This window comes from Rutidosis leptorrhynchoides, chromosome 9 (assembly GCF_046630445.1).
Source record: "Rutidosis leptorrhynchoides isolate AG116_Rl617_1_P2 chromosome 9, CSIRO_AGI_Rlap_v1, whole genome shotgun sequence".
NCBI classification, from domain to species: Eukaryota; Viridiplantae; Streptophyta; class Magnoliopsida; order Asterales; family Asteraceae; genus Rutidosis; species Rutidosis leptorrhynchoides.
Window position 1 is genome coordinate 19951312 of NC_092341.1, and position 20713 is coordinate 19972024.

At 38.8% G+C, this 20713-nt stretch overlaps 1 non-coding gene across 1 annotated transcript; it reads left to right on the top strand.

Annotated features, from left to right (window-relative positions):
- The first annotated feature begins 17197 nt into the window (after positions 1-17197).
- Positions 17198-17304, top strand: LOC139869458 (small nucleolar RNA R71). The gene has a single exon (XR_011766067.1). It is a non-coding gene; the product is annotated as a small nucleolar RNA R71 (small nucleolar RNA).
- Positions 17305-20713: the final 3409 nt, after the last annotated feature.

Consider the following 20713-nt stretch of genomic DNA (forward strand, 5'->3'; position numbering starts at 1 on the left):
ACCTCTAAACCACCAGGTTTTTCTAAACCAATGTAGAAAACGACGGCTCGTATTAGAGGAACATCATATATCCCTAGAAAATTAGGAAAAAGAACCAAGTCCGAAGAAGAAGAAACCAGTGATTCAGATTAGAGGGGTGTGAGCATGTTGTGTAATAAATGTATTGTAGTGTGCTTGTACTTTTATATTCTATGTAAAAATTGCTTGTATTGTTTGTTATTACGAATCTAATCCTTGTCTATTTTACAGTGTAAAAACAAAATGGACGTTAAGGGTAGACAACCGAATATTTTAGAAGACCTACCAGAGGATATGATTGAGGAAATCTTGTCTAGAGTCGGTCAGAATTCATCAGCACATTTAGTTATTGCGAAATTAACTTGTCAAACATTTGAAAGACTTTCCAGAAATGCCTTAGTTTATAAAAGGCTTTCCCTTGATAGGTGAGGTATATCACATTGGGGAGACTTCAAGTTACGCCGTGTTTTCTTTAAAGCGTTAAATGCGGGGAACCCAAATGTAATTTTACGCTACGGGTTAAGAACCTATTTTGACTCAACATATCCCAACATAGGATTTCGTGAATTAGAAAGAGCTTCTAACATGCAACAAAAAGAAGCATGTTATGCTTACGGGTTAGTGATGTTCGCTTCTTACCAAAGTGAGAAAAAGAACATCGGATTGCAGCTTTTAAATAAAACTTTCCCACAAGTGACGGATTCAGTAGTTGGGGTGAGAAACAAGGTTTTTAGATTATTACGGGGCTGTTGGACATTATGAAACCCTCGTCCTTATGACGACATTACAACATGCTGCCTAGCCAATGGTCATAACGGTTATTTTCCACAAGACCAAGGATGGGAAGTCGTCTTAGTAAAACCAGAATGCATGACTTGTTTCTGGACTTATGAATTACGTGTCTTTATTTCCTTTGCTGAACAACTTGCGTATTAACTAGATTTATCTTCAAAACTGTCCTGTATCATAGTGTACTATATTTCATGTTATATGTAATATAGCGAAGTTGTAAGTTTGAAGAATATTTGTATGTGATATATTATTATAATCAGTTTTTCATATGGAATTGTAGTAGTTGAATTGTATATTAGCTACTAAGTATGAACTTAACGGGTAGGTAGTACCCGAATTTAAACTTATAAAACGCTAATATGAAGAAAATGCTTTTATAAATAAGTTCATATTATGCTACGAGATACTATTGACTACTCTTAATATTCTGTATGATTAACTTGTTTTATTTGACTATTTTGAAGGAAATGGCACCGACTACTCGACACACCTTGAATATGAGCGAAGAGGAATTTCGTGCCTTTCTTGCTTCAAACATAGCCGCAGTACAGGCCGCGCTACATACCAACAATAACTCTGAATCTAGCAATACAGTAAACGGCGCAAGAAATCGTGTAGGATGCTCCTACAAGGAATTCACTACCTGCAAACCTTCAGAATTTGATGGGACCGAAGGACCAATCGGATTGAAACGGTGGACCGAGAAAGTTGAATCAGTGTTTGCCATAAGTAAGTGTGCTGAAGAGGACAAAGTTAAGTACCTATCTAGAGCAAGTGGGACAAGATGCTGCTTACGCGCTACCGTGGTCAGCATTCAAGCACTTGATGAACGAGAAGTACCGTCCCAAAACTGAGGTCAATAAGCTCAAGTCAGAACTTAGAGGGTTACGAACACAGAGATTCGATATTACCTTGTACGAAAGACGATTCACAGAATTGTGCCTATTGTGTCCGAGAGCGTTCGAAGATGAGGAAGAGAAGATTGACGCGTTTGTGAAAGGGTTACTGGAGAGAATCCAAGAAGATATAAGTTCACACGAGCCTGCCTCCATACAAAAGGCATGTAGAATGGCTCACAAACTAGTGAACCAAATTGAGGGAAGAATTAAAGAACAGGCAACCGAAGAGGCCAACGTGAAGTTAGTCAAAAGAAAGTGGGAGGAAAACGGTGATAAGAGTCACCAAAACAACAACAACTATCCCAACAATCGCAACATCAATCGAAACTACAATAAACGGCACAACAACAACAACAACAACAACAACAACAACAACAACTACAACAATCATCCCAACAACAATAACAACCGCAACAACAACAACAATCAAAAGCAGCTATGCCAAAGGTGTGAAAAGTATCACTCGGGGTTTTGCACCAAATTTTGCAACAAGTGTAAAAGAAATGGTCATAGCGTGGTGAAGTGTGAGGTCTACGGACCAGGGGTTAACAGAACGAAAGGAACAAATGGTGTCGGGACGAGTAATGGCGGAGCAAGTAGTGTCGGAGCAAGTTATGCCAATGTAGTTTGTTATAAATGTGGAAAACCGGGCCACATTATTAGAAATTGCCCGAACCAGGAGAACACGAATGGACAAGGCCGCGGAAGAGTTTTCAATATTAATGCGGCAGAGGCACAGGAAGACCCGGAGCTTGTTACGGGTACGTTTCTTATTGACAATAAATCTGCTTACGTTTTATTTGATTCGGGTGGGATAGAAGCTATATGAGTAGAGATTTTTGTGCTAAATTAAGTTGTCCATTGACGCCGTTGGATAGTAAATTTTTACTCGAATTAGCAAACGGTAAATTAATTTCAGCAGATTATATATGCCGGAATCGAGAAATTAAACTGGGTAGCGAAATATTTAAGATTGATTTGATACCAGTAGAGTTAGGGAGTTTTGATGTAATAGTTGGCATAGACTGGCTGAAGGAGATGAAAGCAGAGATCGTATGTTACAAAAATGCAATTCGCATTGTACGAGAAGAAGGAGAACCCTTAATGGTGTACGGAGAAAAGGGCAACACGAAGCTACATCTTATTAGTAATTTGAAGGCACAAAAACTAATAAGAAAAGGTTGCTATGCTGTTCTAACACACGTCGAGAAAGTACAAACTGAAGAAAAGAGCATCAATGATTTTCCCGTCGCAAAAGAATTTCCCGATGTATTTTCGAAAGAATTACCGGGACTACCTCCACATCGATCTGTTGAATTTCAAATAGATATTGTACCAGGATCTGCACCAATAGCTCGTGCTCCTTACAGACTCGCACCCAGCGAGATGAAAGAACTGCAAAGCCAACTGCAAGAACTATTAGAACGTGGTTTCATTCGACCAAGCACATCACCATGGGGAGCTCCTGTTTTGTTTGTCAAGAAGAAGGATGGTACATTTAGGTTTTGTATTGACTACAGAGAGTTGAATAAACTTACCATCAAAAACCGTTATCCACTACCAAGAATTGACGACTTATTTGATCAACTACGAGGCTCGTCAGTTTATTCGAAAATAGATTTACGTTCTGGATATCATCAAATGCGAGTAAAGGAGGATGATATTCCAAAAACTGCTTTTAGGACGCGTTATGTTCATTACAAGTTAATGGTTATGCCATTTGGATTGACTAATGCACCAGCTGTGTTCATGGACCTTATGAACCGAGTGTGTGGGCCATATCTTGACAAGTTTGTCATTGTTTTCATCGATGACATACTTATTTACTCAAAGAATGATCAAGAGCACGATGAACATTTGAGAAAAGTGCTAGAAGTATTGAGGAAAGAAAAACTGTAGGCTATGTTTTCAAAGTGTGCATTTTGGTTGGAAGAAGTTCAATTCCTCGGTCACATAGTGAACAAAGAAGGTATCCAGGTTAACCCGTTAAAGATCGAAACCGTTGAAAAGCGGGAAACCCCAAAAACTCCGAAGCATATACGTCAATTTTTAGGATTGGCTGGTTACTACAGAAGATTCATCCAAGATTTCTCCAAAATAGCAAAACCCTTGACTGCATTAACGCATAAAAGGAAGAAATTTGAATGGAAGGATGAACAAGAGAAGGCGTTTCAGTTATTGAAGAAAAAGCTAACTACGGCACCTATATTGTCATTGCCTGAAGGGAATGATGATTTTGTGATTTATTGTGACGCATCAAAGCAAGGTCTCGGTTGTGTATTAATGCAACGAACGAAAGTGATTGCTTATGCGTCTAGACAATTGAAGATTCACGAGCAAAATTATACAACTCACGATTTGGAATTGGGTGCTGTTTTTTTTGCATTAAAGACTTGGAGGCATTATTTATATGAGGTCAAAAGTATTATATATACCGACCACAAAAGTCTCTAACATATATTTAATCAGAAGCAACTGAATATGAGACAACGCATGTGGATTGAACTGTTGAATGATTATGATTTTGAGATTCGATACCACCCGGGGAAGGCGAATGTGGTAGCCGACGCTTTGAGTAGAAAGGACAGAGAACCTATACGGGTAAAAGCTATGAATATAATTATTCGTACTAACCTTACTACTCAAATAAAGGAGGCGCAACAGGGGGTTGTAAAAGAAGAAAAGTTGAAGAATGAGATACCCAAAGGATCAGAGAAACATCTTAATATTCGGGAAGACGGAACCCGATATAGGGCTGATAGAATTTGGGTACTAAGGTTTGGAGATGTGAGAGAAATGGTACTTAAAGAAGCACATAAAACCATATATTCAATACAGCCCGAAGCGGGGAAGATGTATAAAGATCTCAAGAAACACTTTTGGTGGCCGGGTATGAAAGCCGATATTGCTAAATATGTAGGAGAATGTTTGACGTGTTCTAAGGTCAAAGCTGAACATCAGAAACCATCAGGTCTACTTCAACAACCTGAAATCCCGGAATGGAAATTGGAAAACATTACCATGGATTTCATTACTAAATTGCCAAGGACTGCAAGTGGTTATGATACTATTTGGGTAATAGTTGATCGTCTCACCAAGTCAGCACACTTCCTGCCAATGAGAGAAGATAACAAAATGGAGAAGTTGGCGCGCTTGTATTTGAAGGAGGTTGTCTCCAGACATGGAATACCCGTCTCTATTATCTCTGATAGGGATGGTAGATTTGTTTCAAGGTTCTGGCAGACGTTGCAACAAGCATTGGGGACTCGTTTAGACATGAGTACTGCCTATCATCCACAAACTGATGGGCAGAGCGAAAGGACGATACAAACGCTTGAAGACATGCTACGAGCATGTGTTATTGATTTCAAAAATAGTTGGGATCGACACCTACCGTTAGCAGAATTTTCCTACAACAACAGTTATCATTCTAGTATTGAAATGGCGCCGTTTGAGGCACTTTATGGTAGAAAGTGCAGGTCTCCGATTTGTTGGAATGAAGTGGGGGATAGACAGATTATGGGTCCAGAGATAATACAAGAAACTACCGAGAAAATCATCCAAATTAATAATGTGTGATATACATAAGAAATGAGATTACTAAGTTAAGAAACTCGAAATGATATATATAACGATTATCGTTATGATAACGTCTACTAAATACATATGTATCATATTAAGATATTGATAAACTATAGTTAACATGATAAAATGATATTTAAATATATCATTAAGTGTGTTAACAATGAACTACATATGTAAAAACAAGACTATTAACTCAAGAATTACGAAACGAGACTTATATGTAACGATTATCGTTGTAACGATATTTTAATGTATATATCATATTAAGAGATATTCATACATCATAATATCATGATAATATAATAATTTAACATCTCATTTGATATAATAAACATTGGGTTAACAACATTAATTGAGATTGTTAACTTAAAGGTTTCAAAACAACACTTACATGTAACGACTAACGAAGACCTAACGACTCCATTAGAATGTATATATGATGTGTAATATCGTGTCTATAATTTATATTGGAAAAATACCGGTTAAATGATTACTACACACTAACGGGCAGTGTACCCGATCGTGAAATAGTATAAAATTGGTAATTCCGAAATCGTTCCAAGGACAGTTTTAACGTGAGAATTAAGATTGCAACTAATAAAGTAAACTAAGTTAATCTATGAAAATCGAAAGTACGAGATAGTTTGTTTTGTGGCTATTTAACGATTAGCCAAATCAAAGATTGATTAAAAGTAAAAGACGATATTTTTGGGTTTTTAAGTTTAAATAAATCAAATTGCATACTCAACGGAAAATAAAGATATTTGAATTCAATAGATAAAAGAATGTTCGACTAGATCTCCTATTCGCAGTGTTGGATGATTTGTTATTACGCACTAGTTTTATTTATCAATGCATGCAATTACAGAGTCGGTTTACCCAGAGTTCTCTTTTAGCAAACACGTCAAACTAGGATTTATTGGCTTAGGGTTCCCTTTCACCAAAGACCTCTTTCATTTGTGACTTAGTAATTAGCTAATTATAAGATTAAGATTCAATTGGTTACGTGTTCGCTCCACACAATTCACCCCTATTTTGTTCAATCAATGTTACCTGGTTTACCCCCTTGGTCCAGTAAGCACCCAATCGGTTAAGACAAATCAATTGGAAATTAGATCACTAAATTGAAACAGGGTTCCCTTTGTTCAAACAAGATTCACTAATCAACCTAGTAACAATAATCAACACCCACAAGAATGGTTCTTAATCAAAACTCATAATTATCATGCATTAATCAATAAAACATTAAAGTAACATCCAAACACATACGAATATTCAATCTAGACAAACATTAAAGACTTAGCCAAAAATCATAGCTAAAAAAAAAATAACAATCAAAGTAATAGAAGAATTCATTGTTTTAAACAAAGAGATTAACCTAATTAGTGATTGAATCTTGAACGATAAACGGATCGAGACTTGTTTTCGGAATGATTGATGCCTTAGAATGACCTTGGAGTTCTCCAAAGATCACCAAAAATCGTCCAAAAGCTGCCACAATTCGTCTGGATGGAAGAATGCATAATTAGGGTATTTTTCGGGCCTTTTATAATTGCCAGAATTACCTGAACCGACACACGGTCGCGCCGCGACATATAATGTGAAATTTCACCCTCTTTAAACCTTGTTCTGATCTGGAAACACGTCAAACGTCGCACCGCGACCTCATTATCCGCGCCGCGACACAACACGTAAACTGGTTCCTTCTTTATTTTTCTCTTTTTACTTGCTTTAATAATCTCAACACCTCATTAATCAATAAAACATTAACGTTTTAATCCTCGATGCACTAATAATAACAACCAATCGACAAAATGCCTCAAAAGCTTCAAAAACCGCATCTCTTCTACAAATAGCTCTTCAAACTCGAACATTCTCAATATTATCAAAATAAACACCAAATCGTATCCGAACGGACTAAATTATTATCGATATCGCTAAGGAAAACGTGTATAAAATATGCGATATCAAACCACCCCACACTAGAGTTTTGCTTGTCCTCAAGCAATTAAACTCGATAATAATCTTCTACCATATAATAACATCTTCAAACATGTATGTAAAACCAAACGAACAAGAAACCAAACAAACAACTAGCGTGGGTACGATTTGGAGTAAGTAACAACCATGGTTCCCACTTGCATTCCCCCGAAGTAACTTCCCGAACCACGATCAATATGTAATGAATATAGTAACCAAAGATAATCTCGAGTAACGTACCATAATGATGAAGTAGAGAATCTCGAATCACAAAATAAGTCTTCAAAGAAAACGGGAATCAAGTGGAAACCAAGCACCAACAAGTATAGCAATCGAACAAATGTGCCAAAAGAACGCACGGGCTACCCCGCAATTGGTCAAGCCAAGCCTCCCACAGTACCTAACATCGCGAGATGTCGGTAAGAAAATAATGTGCTTAGGAGGATACACATTACATCCAGATATCATCGATAATCATGAGGTGATCATCTAATCCGTTAAGTCAACCATAAAGATTGAGGTTCATCAGGCTTAAAAGCTGATATCTTACCTTTCCGGAGGTTATCCACTGGGAATCTGATCAATCACTGACATTTTGTGTATCATGGTGCGCTTCCCATTTGACTAGCAAATCTCCCTCATTGAGATAAGCTTTGACTACCAGTTTCCCTGTTTGACGTTGAGGCCTGGTAGATTTCCAGTCGATTTTAGCAATGACTTTTCAAGATTTTTCGTCACCCTACAACTGGTCTGGGCTACATCTTCTGAAACAAATCAGCAAGTGTGTCGTTCGGGAGACTTGACTCCCTTAAGGATGGAATAGATACATCCTGTGTGGTTATATAAGGTGGTCGGGTGCAACATTGTCCTTTTTAGGAGAAACAATGAGGATCGCCCTGTTTTTGTTTTCGATCTAGCGAATGGTCCGGTTTCGACTATACGCCACTATCACCATTCATACGGTTGACACCCGCCTTGGTGTAGATGACCTACGTATGAACTTTCATGTTCATGTAGGATTTCACATTCAAAATAATGAACATGTTTTGAAAGTTCAAGACTTTCTCCTCTAATAGTACCTCATCGTGAAATGATGGGTAATGAAATGGCACGCTTAAGAGGTATACGTACCAAGTGAAACGGTCGGAAGACTTTACTTCCTTAATGAGTGGATCCGAGTCACTCGGAAGTGCCAATCTGTTTCAATTGACACCGGTTTGCCTACTTCCCACATGACAAGCTTTTCTGCTTGTTTTAAGAAAGGTAAGAAGTAGATACTACCCTTCCAATAAATCCCAAAAACCTTTGGGTGCCATAGCTTTTGGCTATGAGTTGTGTTGTCTAAGCAAACACAAGCACGTAGCTATTGCTCCTAAAAAGGACAACACTGGTGAAACTCGAGGCTCCTCTTCCCACAGTATCACACCATTAAATGATGTAATAATAAAATGATATAGTTTCGGAAGTTTGCTATACCAAGTAACCAAAAGTTTTTGATCTGGCACGTGATTCAGTCACAATCACGCTATGCAATCACCGCTATCTCACGGTTTACACCCGTTTTGGTACAGGTGACCTACTATTGAGTTCCCCGAACTCGTAGGATTTCATGTCCAATGGTAATGAACATGTGGAACACTTTTGGCTTCTTTGAAAACGTGAATTATACCATAAAATACCAAGCCAATTATCAAAATAAAGGTTTTGACCTAATTTTCAATTGTTTTTCTATTTTTTTTAATTTTAAACTAACTTTTCTGTTTTTTTTTATTGTACCCTAAATTTTTCAATTTTTTTTTAACGACCAAACCCCGTGAAACGTCAAGTCTTTTAATATCAAAACTAGTAAGATGATGATTTTTCAAGTAACAACCAACCCGAGAGATTTTACATCCCCACTCCACACTTGAGATCAAGTAATGTCCCCATTACTTGAGATCAAAAATAGATTAAAATCGAAAGGGTAAGAAAAATAAAAACTTATCGAGGTAACCACTGATCGTGGAATGACAGTGACAGATGGCGCTGAACTTACTGCCAGCATAAGAACATCGTCCATTCCCTATCCTCACACCAATATCATCACTCAAGTAGTTTTGCTGAACTTAATGACAGACTTGAAAAATCGTTTCACCAACAAACCTAAGAAAAGAAAAACACAAGAAAACTACATAAATGGGACAAGGTGGCACCACCCGGTACCGAAACGCCTTGTCCCCGAATAAATCCACAGTACATGAGTAAAATATAAAATTATCCAAGTATAAACCAACGAAACGGAAATAGTTTAAAACAAATTACAACATAATCACAGGCTCGCAGGCCCTCCTCACTGAAACCCATCATACGGCCAGTTGCCGTATGGATACTGCTGCTCGAACCTCTGACGTGCATCCTCCAACCTTTCCTCCTCACTGTAAATCGGGGCCTGAACTCGGGGCCGTACTAGACTGCGATAATAAACCGGTGTCTGAGCTTGTGTACCATAATAATTCTCCGGGTTATAGTAGAAAAGACGAGCGTTGTGCCTTTGCCAATCGCCTCCATATGCCATCCATTGCTGGTCATGCAAAGACTCAGCCGACCTCTCATCGATCCTCTGCTGACTTTCCCACATACGGTCATTATGCGATCGTTGTTCTCCCCGAAACGCACCAAAGTTGTCCGACACACCGATTTGCACGTTATCGACCCGCGAGACTAAGTTATCCCAAATTTCTTGGGAAATACCCCAAGGCTGACCCCCCGCTGGCACATTCGGAGCAACCGGCTCCGCCTCATCACCTCCTTGAACATTACCACCGGCCTCGTGCTCTTGTGGATCAACATATGCAACCAAGCCAACTCGATTCGCATCCCACATCACAAAACGCACATTAAGATAAAACCTTAAATTAAAAGGTTTCATTACTTGCAATGAGTCGGTTAATCTTGTACACCTGCTAAAATTGATGTCGAAAAATCGTGCAATTTTTGCAACAAAATGACCACCCAGCAGTGGCCTCGAAGAGCGTGTCTCCCTCGACTAATTAGATAAATATGTAGCAATCAACATACACAAATCAACCTGCGCATTATGCCGAAATCGATGCATTATCCACAACTCGGTAGAATTAACTTTATCGTTCCCATTCCTTCGTCCACAAAAAGTATACGACAACAGTTTATGGAGTAACCGTAGATCTCTGCTTCGAATATCGGACCCCTTCGACTCATTAGACACAAATGGAGTCAATCCTGAAATTTCAAACCAAAAGTCTCGCTCATTATAATCATCCTGATTCCCGATGAACTCAGTTTCTTTCTTCAAATAACGTGTCAAAGACTTCTCATCCAATTCTTCATACAAATTTAGTGCTTGAGACAAATCAAGTCGACTCATGGCTCGACTTTCTCCTCCTAAATGAAATGTCAAAAAGCCTTGATCCGTCCCATCTCTTCGAGAACGGAAACTTAAAGAAGAGAAAAACTCAACAATTAACTCACGGTAAAGATCGTCTCTTAATGAAAAAGCACGTTCCCAAGTGCCAAGATCAACCCCCTATCTCGACATCACCAGCATATAAGCAATATCCTCCCTTACCTCACTAGATGAACTATTCAACTCATCCCAACTAAAATACCAAGTCGCTTGAATATTCCGAGCTGAAATGTATCCAAAATATTCCGAGAATTGCTCCTCAACGTGTTGTAACCAAACCTCCGGATTAGTTCTTCGCTCTTCATCCCTTCGGGATTGAGCCGTGGAGGAAGATGGAGCATCAAATCTGCTTCTCTACACACATGAAACAAAAACCAAACCAAACACAAAACATTGAAAAGTTAGCGTTAGAAAAATCAACATGTTCCACATACTTGCACCAAGTACCATTAATACTCGTCTCAACTTCAATTAGGCATTTAGACAAAAGCAAGTATCGACAACATATGTTTGTGTTCCATGGTATCAAATTCAAAACAATTCTCAAAACACTATATCATGTAAGTTTCCCATTAAACAATCTCCATTTAACTCAATTTCACAAACTTATCTAGCTAATTAACCTATTCCACGAAGAATAAACCATTCCAACAACCAAATAATCATCTTACAAATCACATAAATCATTATGTTTTACCAATTTCCAAAATCACATATAACCCGCCCAAATCACCCCACACTCTCTTAAAACATGTATCTATTAGTAAACATCTCCCTCACAAACAAAATCACCAAACATTCAACATCAAATTCGGATTTAACATTACCCTAATCTCAAGAATCAATATTATGCATAATCTACACAAGAATTCATGAAGAAAACACAACAATATCATATTCATCAACAATTCATCAAATACTAAGGCATAAAAGTTTCAATTAAACAAACCCCTTAAAATTTCAAACATGAACCCTAGAATTAATATAATTAATCAAGAAACATGAGAGAAAAAGCAAGAAATTAGTCAAAATCGGACCTTAACCGGCATGATTGACAAAGGAATTGAAGAAGTTATGTAGCAATGAGTGTTAATTGAAACTAGGGTTTGAGAGCTCTAACTTTGCTTAAGAGGTAAGTGTGAGAATGGTGGGTGAAAAACAGATCCTAAACCCCTAAAAAGTGTGAAAATCCCGTCAGTTATGTAGTGGGTCGGGTTGACCCATTTAATTTAAAACCTAAACTGTGGGGGTTGGAACCTGTGCGACAGAACTGTCGCGCCGCGACATAAGTCGCCGCGCCGCGGCGATACGCTGCACCTGATACTATTTTTTACAAATTTCGTGAACTTCAAAACCTATGAAAACTCGCGCCGCGACCCAATTCCTCGCGACGCGGAAATTAACGTGTTTAAAAACCAATTTAAAGTAACTTTCTGTTTTGCAAACCCTTCAAACCTTGCGCCGCGACCCCAAATGCCGCGCCGCGACAATAAGCTTATCCTGATACCACGACTTTTTAAGCTATGCAGCAAACTCAAACACCCTTAAACACCAAAACAACCAACAAAGTAACAAGTAATCAATCATAATTAATCATTTAGCATTTAAGACTCAACAAACCCGTGATCAGACCTATTAATACAAACTATACAACAATGTGAACCATGTTTAACAAGTCGCTCACAAAACTCGTTTCAAACTTCAAGTATCCTTAGGATCGGGTTCAACGAGAACCACGTCATCAATCACCATCGGACCATCAAAATATTTCTTAACACGATGTCCATTAACCTTAAAAGTAGTACCGCTTGCATTTTTCAACTCAATCGTACCGTATGGGTACACCTTAACAACCTCAAATGGTCCCGTCCACTGGGACTTAAGTTTTCCCGGTAAAAGCTTCAATCTAGAGTTAAACAAAAGCACTCGATCGCCTTCATTAAACTCTTTTAGACCCTTTAACTTCCTATCATGCCATTGCTTGGTTTTCTCTTTGTAAATCAACAAATTTTCATACGCATCAAGGCGTAATTCACCAAGCTCATTCAATTGCCCCGCCCTTTGGTGTCCGGCTTCTTTCAAATCTAAATTGCACTTTTTAAGTGCCCACATCGCCTTATGCTCAATCTCTAACGGGAGATGGCACGCTTTCCCATAAACTAACCGATAAGGAGTGGTACCAATTGGCGTTTTGTAGGCGGTTCGAAATGCCCACAAAGCTTCATCGAGCTTATTCGCCCACTCCTTCGGATTCGACCTCACTGTTTTCTCAAGAATCCCTTTAAGAGCTCGATTGGTGTTCTCAACTTGTCCGCTCGTTTGGGGATGGTATGAAGTAGAAACTTTATGGAGAACTTCATATCGCTTCAATACCTTCTCCATTTGGGCGTTACAAAAATGAGTACCCCTATCGCTAATTAAAGCTTTAGGAGTTCCAAATTGAGAGAATAAACGCTTAAGAAAGGAAATCACAACTCGTGCATCGTTTGTGGGCAAAGCTTAAGCTTCGGCCCATTTAGACACGTAGTCAATAGCAACGAGTATGTAACTATAATTCTGAGATTTCGGAAATGGCCCCATAAAGTCAATCCCCCAAACATCAAATACTTCACAAACTTGGATGCTTTGTTGAGGCATCTCATCCCGTTTGGTGACTTTACCGGCCCTTTGACAAGAATTGCACGACTTGCAAATCCGGTGGGCATCCTTAAAAATTGTCGGCCAAAAGAAGCCAGCATCATAGACTTTACGCCCCGTGATTTGGGGTCCAAAATGCCCACCGGTAGGCCCACTATGGCACTCGGTCAAAATACGCATACACTCCTCACCGAAAACGCACCGGCAGATAACCCCATCGGGACAACAACGAAAAAGATAGGGAGCCTCCCAGAAATAGTACTTAAGGTCACTGAAGAATTTCTTCCTCTTTTGATGCGACCACCCTTTTTCCAAGAATCCCCTAACGAGATAATTAGCAATGTCCACGTACCACGGCTCGTCTACCTTATCCATCGCCATGAGATATTCATCGGGAAAATCATCATGGATATCCGATTCATGAAGGACTTCGAGATTTGGATTCTCGAGTCTAGACAAGTGGTCAGCCGCTAGATTTTCAGCACCCTTCTTATCCCGGATCTCGATGTCGAATTCTTGCAAAAGCAAGATCCATCTAAGCAGTCGAGGTTTCGCATCCGGTTTTGAAAATAGGTACTTCAGAGCAGAATGGTCCGCAAAAATAATAGTCTTCGATAAGACTAAGTAGGACCAGAACTTATCAAACGAAAAGACCACCGCGAGGAGCTCCTTTTCAGTGGTAGTATAATTCTATTGCGCTCCCTTCAAGGTCTTGCTTGCATAGTAGATGGGTCGGAAATGTTTCTCGACCCTTTGACCCAAAACAGAGCCAACAGCAAAATCGGAAGCATCGCATATAAGCTCGAATGGAAGGGACCAATTCGGAGCAATTATGATTGGTGCATTGATCAGTTTCTCCTTAAGAAGATCGAATGCCTTTTGGCACTCGTCGGAAAAATTCCAAGGCGTGTCCTTTTCGAGGAGTTTGTTCATCGGATTAGCAATTTTAGAAAAATCCTTAATAAACCGCCGGTAAAAACCGGCGTGCCCGAGAAAACTCCGAACACCCTTAACATCGGTGGGAGGTGGAAGGTTCTTAATAGCCGTTACCTTCGCAGGATCCACCTCAATACCGTCCTTGGAAATCTTGTGCCCGAGAACTATGCCCCCTTGAACCATGAAATGGCAATTTTCCCAATTTAGCACAAGATTAGACTTTTCACACCGTTACAACATCTGTTCTAAATTCAGAAGGCATGAATCAAAAGTGTCACCGAAGAGCAAAAAGTCATCCATGAACACCTCCATGCAATCCTCTATCATATCGTGGAATATGGCCATCATGCACCTTTGAAAAGTGGCCAGAGCATTGCAAAGGCCAAAGGGCATGCGTCGGTATGAAAATGTGCCATACGGGCACGTGAAAGTAGTTTTCTTCTGGTCCTCGGGCGAGATAGGAATTTGGAAATAGCCCGAAAAATCATCAAGAAAACAATAAAAGCTGTTTCCCGCTAACCTCTCTAGCATTTGATCCATGAAAGGTAACGGGAAGTGGTCTTTACGTGTGGCGTCGTTCAACTTTCGATAGTCAATACAAACACGCCACCCCGTGACAGTCCTAGTGGAAATTAACTCATTTTTATCATTAGTGGTAAGAGTCATACCACCTTTCTTAGGTACACAGTGTACCGGGCTAATCCAAGGACTGTCAGAGATCGGGTAAATCAGACCTGCATCGAGGAGCTTAATGATCTCTTTCTTTACGACATCTTGCATGTGCGGGTTCAACCTCCTTTGACGTTGCACCACAGGTTTGGAGTTATCCTCCATTAGGATTTTGTGGGTGCAATAGGAGGGACTAATACCCTTAATGTCGTGAATTTTCCACGCAATGGCCGGTTTATGGGCCTGCAGCATGGTTACAAGCTTAGTTTTCTGACCTGTAGTAAGAGAAGAAGAAATAATTACCGGAAGCTTAGACTCCTCCTGCAAATAAGCGTATTCCAAATGATCTGGAAGTGGCTTCAATTCTAACTCGGGAGGTTCTTCAATTGAAGACTTGATCTGGTAATCCGCATCACGCTCGAGTTCTTTGAACTCCTCCTCAGTTGGCTCATAGCCGTTTTCCATCAAGGTGGTCAAAATATCCACCTCCTCAACCTGCAACTCTTCATCAATTTCAACCAATGAACACTTTCCTAAACCCTGTAACTCTGGGAATTCCTGCAACAACTCAGAGTGGACATTCACAGTGTTAAGAAAATAGCATACATCATCGGTGTACGCAGGGTATTTTAAAGTATGGTCAATTGAAAAAGTTGCATGCAAATTATCTATCCGAAGGGTCAACTGTTGGCCATATACATCAATGATACACCTAGCAGTATTTAAAAATGGCCGACCCAAAATCAGTGGAATCCTATCATCCACTTCCATATCTAACACCACGAAATCTGCCGAAAAAACCAACAACCCGGTCTTAACTAGCATATTCTCGATAATTCCACGAGGGAATTTAATAGAGCGGTCCGCTAGCTGAATGGCCATACGCGTGGGTTTCAACTCCCCAGGGTCTAGCTTCAAATAAATAGAGTAGGGCATTAAATTTATGCTAGCCCCCAGATCTGCCAACGCCCTCATACAATCCAAGTTACCCAGTAAACAAGGAATGGTAAAACTCCCAGGATCCTCAAGCTTCTCGGGAAGCTTGTTTGCAACTACCGCTGAGCATACGGCATTCAACCTGACTGAAGACACGTTCTCCAGCTTCTTCCCGTTAGTTAGCAAGTCCTTAAGAAACCTTGCATACTTGGGCATACCTGCAATCACATCAATAAAAGGCAAATTAATGTTAACTTTTTTAATCAAGTCCATAAACTTGGAATTTTCTGCCTCCAACTTCTCCAGTCTCTGCTTCCTCGAGAATGGGAGCGGTGGTTGATACTCTTTAACTACCGGTTTAACAACAACAGTTTCCGGTACCCTCACAACCTTCTCAATCACCTGTTCCGGCTCCTTATCCCCCTCCGGTTCACTAACAACTACCAGCTCACTATCCTTAACCAACGAAACTCGTAAATCATACTCATCGGACTTACTCGGGGAATTATATGCTAAACTACTATGGGTAGTGATAGCATTAACGTGCCCATTCTTCGGGTTGTTATCGGTCTTACTTGGTAACTCCCCCGGTTTCCTCACATTATTCTGGCTAGCAAGCTGACCAATTTGTTTCTCTAGACTCTGAATCACTGCTTGTTGATTTCGAAACATTTGATCATTCTTCTCATTATTTTGAGTAACAGTAGTAACAAGCTGGGTTTGAGAAATCACAAGCTTCTCGATCATAGCTTCAAGATTGGACTTTTTCTCTTCGGCTTGGGGTTTTTGAAAATACCCGGAAGCTTGCTGTTGATATCCTCCACTAGAACCTGGATGGAACCTCGAACCTTGATTACCTTGAGGATTATAGGGATTGTTGAAATTCCTATTAAATTGCGCACGTCCCTGAAACTGATTGTTGTTCTGTTGACTAATATAAGCGATCTCTTCCTTCTGATTCATAGTCAAACCTGCATCACAATCTTTTGCCAGATGTAATCCCCCACAATACTCACAACCAACCTTCATACCATGAATATCCTTATTTATCTTCTCCAAATTCGGACCAAAGGAGTCCAACTTAGCACTTATAGACCCAAAATCGTCATATGCACCATGGGTTTCGGTTCTCTTAACTGAAGCTGGATGGAATGACTCATGATCTTGATGCCATTTATGAGAATAAGCAGCTTGCTTTTCAATTATCTCTAGCGCCTCTTCTTCGGTCTTATCCATTAACGTACCACCTGCTGCTTGATCAATAGTCTGACAAGTTGGGATATCACACCCCTTGTAGAAAATCTGAACCTTCTGTTAATCATTCAACCCGTGTTGCGGACATGAGCGTAACAAAGTAGCAAAACGGTCCCAAGCATCAAATAATGTCTCACTGCTCTTTTGTCTAAATTGTGAAATTTCTACTTGAAGTCTAGCAGCTCGAGACGCAGGGAAAAACTTCGATAAAAACTTATCCTCCAAAGTCTCCCAAGAGGTAATCGTGCCCTCTGGTTGCTTATCTAACCATCTCTTGGCTTCTCCCTTAAGAGTCCAAGGGAAAAGCCTCGTCTTGATTGAAGTATCGGCAACCTCATGCAACTTAAACAAATTGCAAACATCATTAAAATTACGAAGATGCTCGTTAGCATCCTCAGTATCCTTTCCATAAAATCGGCAATTAGAAGAAATCAAATTCAGGATTGGCCCTGTAATTTGAAAAGGCTGAGTGATATTCGGTTGAGTAATCGAGTTGCCTTGGCCCCCTCGTGTGGCCTTCAACTTTTGTGCCATAGTCTGAGGACGATGTGGTTGTTCTTGGTCAGCCATATCTTCAGTCTCGAAAAGATCTAATGAAATGTAAGATTCTTCTTCTTCTCTGATTTCAGGTGGTGTATCGGGCACCACAGTCTCAGAACTACTTCCCAAATTAATTATATTAGCACTTGAAGAAAAAGATGAATCCACTGTAGACTGTTGCTCTTGACTTAACGCTCTGAATAACTCTCTTTCGGGTTCTGCAAATGGTTGAAGAATCGGAGAATTAGAAGAACGCGTATGTGGCATGCACTACCTGTTATCTGCGAAATCACAACTAACAACTGATTAAACGCACCGATTCAACTGAGAATAACGAAAAGAAATAATAAACTATAACTAAACTAAACTAAGAACAATTAGATAACAATCTTAATTTTCGACACAACTGTTCCCCGGCAGCGGCGCCAAAAACTTGATGTGTAATATCGTGTCTATAATTTATATTGGAAAAATGCCGGTTAAATGATTACTACACACTAACGGGCAGTGTACCTGATCGTGTAATAGTATAAAATTGGTAATTCCAAAATCGTTCCAAGGACAGTTTTAACGTGAGAATTAAGATTGCAACTAATAAAGTAAACTAAGTTAATCTATGAAAATCGAAAGTACGAGATAGTTTGTTTTGTGGCTATTTAACGATTAGCCAAATCAAAGATTGATTAAAAGTAAAAGATGATATTTTTGGGTTTTTAAGTTTAAATAAATCAAATTGCAGACTCAACGGAAAATAAAGATATTTGAATTCAATAGATAAAAGAATGTTCACCTAGATCTCCTATTCGCAGTGTTGGATGATTTGTTATTACGCACTAGCTCTATTTATCAATGCATGCAATTACAGAGTCGGTTTACCCAGAGTTCTCTTTTAGCAAACACGTCAAACTAGGATTTATTGGCTTAGGATTCCCTTTCACCAAAGACCTCTTTCGTTTGTGACTTAGTAATTAGCTAATTATAAGATTAAGATTTAATTGTTTACGCGTTCGCTCCACACAATTCACTCCTATTTTGTTCAATCAATGTTACCTGGTTTACCCCCTTGGTCCAGTAAGCACCCAATCAGTTAAGACAAATCAATTGGAAATTAGATCACTAAATTGAAACAGGGTTCCATTTGTTCAAACAAGATTCACTAATTAACCTAGTAACAATAATCAACACTCACAAGAAAGGTTCTTAATCAAAACTCATAATTATCATGCATTAATCAATAAAACATTAAAGTAACATCCAAACACATACGAATATTCAATCTAGACAAACATTAAAGACTTAGCCAAAAATCATAGCTAAAAACAAAATAACAATCAAAGTAATAGAAGAATTCATTGTTTTAAACAAAGAGATTAACCTATTTAATGATTGAATCTTGAAGGATAAACGGATCGAGACTTGTTTCCGGAATGATTGATGCCTTAGAATGACCTTGGAGTTCTCCAAAGATCACCAAAAATCGTCCAAAAGCTGCCACAATTCGTCTGGATGGAAGGATGCATAATTAAGGTATTTTTTGGGCCTTTTATTATTGCCAGAATTGCCTGAACCGACACACGGTCACGCCGCGACCTAATTTGTCGCGCCGCGACATATAATGTGAAATTTCACCCTCTTTAAACCTTGTTCTGATCTGGAAACACGTCAAACGTCGCGCCGCGACCTCATTATCCGCGCCGCGACACAACACGTAAACTGGTTCCTTCTTTATTTTTCTCTTTTTACTTGCTTTAATAATCTCAACACCTCATTAATCAATAAAACATTAACGTATTAATCCTCGATGCACTAATAATAACAACCAATCGACAAAATGCCTCAAAAGCTTCAAAAACCGCATCTCTTCTATAAATAGCTCTTTAAACTCGAACATTCTCAATATTATCAAAATAAACACCAAATCGTATCCGAACGGACTAAATTATGATCGATATCGCTAAGGAAAACATGTATAAAATATGCGATATCAATATACATGTTGTGTTTTGATATGTATTCTTATACTTTTGAAAGACTTCAAGACACATATCAAAGTACTTCTACTTAACAAAAATGCTTACAATTACATCCTCGTTCAGTTTCATCAACAATTCTACTCGTATTCACCCGTATTCATACTCGTACAATACACAGCTTTTAGATGTATGTACTATTGGTATATACACTCCAATGATCAGCTCTTAGCAGCCCATGTCAGTCACCTAACACATGTGGGAACCATCATTTGGCAACTAGCATGAAATATCTCATAAAATTACAAAAATATTAGTAATCATTCATGACTTATTTACATGAAAATAAAATTACATATCCTTTATATTTAATCCATATACCAACGACCAAAAACACCTACAAATACTTTCATTCTTCAATTTTCTTCATCTAATTAATCTCTCTCAAGTTCCATCTTCAAGTTCTAAGTGTTCTTCATAAATTCCATAAGTATAGTTCCATAAAAATCAAGAATACTTCTAAGTTTGCAAGTCTACTTCCAAGCTTTCTAATCCATTCCAAGTAATCATCTAAGATCAAGGAACCTTTTTTATTTACAGTAGGTTATCTTTCTAATTGAAGGTAATATTCATATTCAAACTTTGATTCAATTTCTACAACTATAACAATCTTATTTCGAGTGAAAATCTTACTTGAACTGTTTTCGTGTCATGATTCTGCTTCAAGAACTTTCAAGCCATCCAAGGATCCTTTGAAGCTAGATCCATTTTTCTCATTTCCAGTAGTTTTATCTAGAAAACTTGAGGTAGTAATGATGTTCATAACATTATTCGATTCATACATATAAAGCTATCTTATTCGAAGGTTTAAACTTGTAATCACTAGAACATAGTTTAGTTAATTCTAAACTTGTTCACAAACAAAAGTTAATCCTTCTAACTTGACTTTTAAAATCAACTAAACACATGTTCTATATCTATATGATATGCTAACTTAATGATTTAAAACCTGGAAACACGATGAACACTATAAAATCGGATATACGCCGTCGTAGTGAAACCGGGGGCTGTTTTGG